The sequence below is a fragment of the Miscanthus floridulus genome, chromosome 17, assembly GCF_019320115.1.
Source record: "Miscanthus floridulus cultivar M001 chromosome 17, ASM1932011v1, whole genome shotgun sequence".
NCBI lineage: Eukaryota > Viridiplantae > Streptophyta > Magnoliopsida > Poales > Poaceae > Miscanthus > Miscanthus floridulus.
The window spans coordinates 18,142,224-18,144,703 of NC_089596.1; positions in this window are offsets into that span (position 1 = coordinate 18,142,224).

Below are 2,480 nucleotides of genomic sequence, written 5' to 3' on the forward strand. Positions count from 1 at the left end.
ATATCTCTAGAAGTTTCCAAAAAACTAGATTTAATTATAGGAAAATAGAAGAATATCTAGAGAATATAAAAAATTCTAAAACATTCTAATTGATGTCTAATGCATCCTAAAATATTTAAAGAACAAAAATATGAGATGCAACCAGCAAGAATGCAACATACATTTAACACAAAATGCATTCATGCTAGTTGCGTCTCGTGTCTTTATTGTGGAGAGTTTCAAAGCTGTTTAGACATGAAATAGAATACCTTGGAAATTTTCTATATTTTTCTAGAATCTTTTTCGCATTTACTATACCTAGATCTAAACTCTGCAAGCTTTTAGGTATACTTTCAAGTACTCAAAACATTTATTTTTTGCTTGTAGTATCGTAATCTATCTCTAGGATTTTTCTCATAGTAGCTTAGAGACATTTTCCGTGATTATAAAACTTAACATGTATCTACCATATTGTTTAGTAGATATTTACCATATTTATTAGTGATATTTAAAAAAAAACAAAGATCGAGGAGGAGAATCACACAGAAGACAGAACGACAGTCTTCCAAAAAGGCAGCCAACCCAATTGTGTTTGTCTGCCTTTGGTCCGGCCCAATTGTTGGACAACAGCGTCAAGCCCAAAGGTGAAAAAGGCCCGAATGATTAATTCTTCATCTCTCGAGCTCCCGGTGTGCGACTCACTTGCTCCTTCCCGTCGGCTCCCGCCGGCCACGCGCTGCCGCTGCGCCTAGTCGGAGTCGGAGCTAGGAGAGGAGCTGCACGTACTGTTTGCTGCCTGCGTGCGCCGGGCTGGCCTGCTTGGCTGCCATTGACGGGGATGGAGAGGAGAGGAGATGAAGGACCGGAAACGACAACCAGGGAGGGTGAATGGGAGCCTCAAATTTCTTTCGAAATCTTCGACCACTGTCCCAACATCAATCCCCAAAAAGCATACACGAAAGACTTGATGACCACGACCCTAGAGAAGGGTGGATGCTCCCTCAGAACACAGCGGGTCACCACAGAGCAAACGGAACACAGATCGAAGCCCAAACGAGCAAACTCCCAAAAGAAAACAGCACTGCTCCTGCAAATATCGGACACGACCGGTATTATATCGAACACGTCCGGTATTTTCGGACACGTCCGGTATCATCTCGGACACGTCCGGTATTTTCAGCAGCAAGCTGACCAAAAGAGAAAAATCCAAAACCCCATCAAATGGTGTCCAAAAATCATGAAATTTTAACCATAGCTCTTTAGACACCAAGGGAAGGTCTCCACCAAATTTCAGCTCAAAACTCCAAAGTGAGAAATATCGGACACGTCCTAGATCATATCGGACACGTCCGGTATGAACGAGCAGTTTCTCGAGAAAAATCAAATCAAGCCATAACTTGATCAAATCAACTCCAAATGACTTGAAACTTTGCACAAGGGTTCACAAACGAGTAGAAAGGCAACCTCTAAAGGATCATGGCCCGAAACAAACTCTAACTCCGTGAATCAAAGGAATTAAAGAATCCCCAAAAATTGGGTCAAGAACTTAAATTGCTCGGATCTGCGATCTCGTGAGGAATTAGTGGATTTCCTTCAGTGGAAAGCTTCTACTCATGTCATTGATCGATCCAAGGCAACAAGAACGAACCAAAACCATCCCAAAACGAAGAAACGAGAGGGGAAACAAGAGGGGACAAAAGGAGCTCGTGAAGAACACCAAAATCACATCAAGAACACAACTAAATCATGAATCCCGGAGGGCATGCGGTGGTTACGGCCACCAATTCCTTCAAAACCAAGTCACAATTTGAGTTGTGGACTTCTCTCATACATGGAAGCAAACTAGAGGAAGAAACCCTAAAGGAGAAAATGAAAACTGGAGGAGGTGAGGGAGATGGGGGCTCCCTCATCCTATTTAACAGGGCTATTACACATTCCCAGTTTTTCTCCTGGATACAAATGAGTTGAACCGCTAAGCCCAAGGGCATTGTTGTCCAACCCGGTGTAATCTTGATCCGACGGCCACCGCGCCTTCTCATCGGTAGCTTCGCCTCAACGCGAACTCCCCGATGCCGCCATGTGCCGTCCGTCCCTCCTCGGAACCTCCACCCGGGTTTTGAGGCCCAAACCCGTAAACCGTCCATCCGATGGTTTTGAGGTCCAAATCATCAAACCGTCCACGAGTAGCGTACTCCATACGCGTCCCCCGCCATCCGACGCGTGTCACCGCCGTCCTCGACCGGCCGGCCCGCCAAGTCCTCCTAAGCCTCGCTCGACTCACGCGTCCGCCGTCTTGACCCGGTCAACACCGTCACTCCATGTCTTCTTGCACTTGTCGATGTCCCAAGTGTTAGCCACCGCGGCTAGTCACTCAGCCTCTGGGTCCTTCGGTCCAAGCCTCACTTCCGTCCTTCACCGCTCCCGGTCTATCGGCACGGCACATCCTCCTTGACCTTCACCTCGCCGTCGACCACCGCATCCGAGCTCCACACCTGCACAAC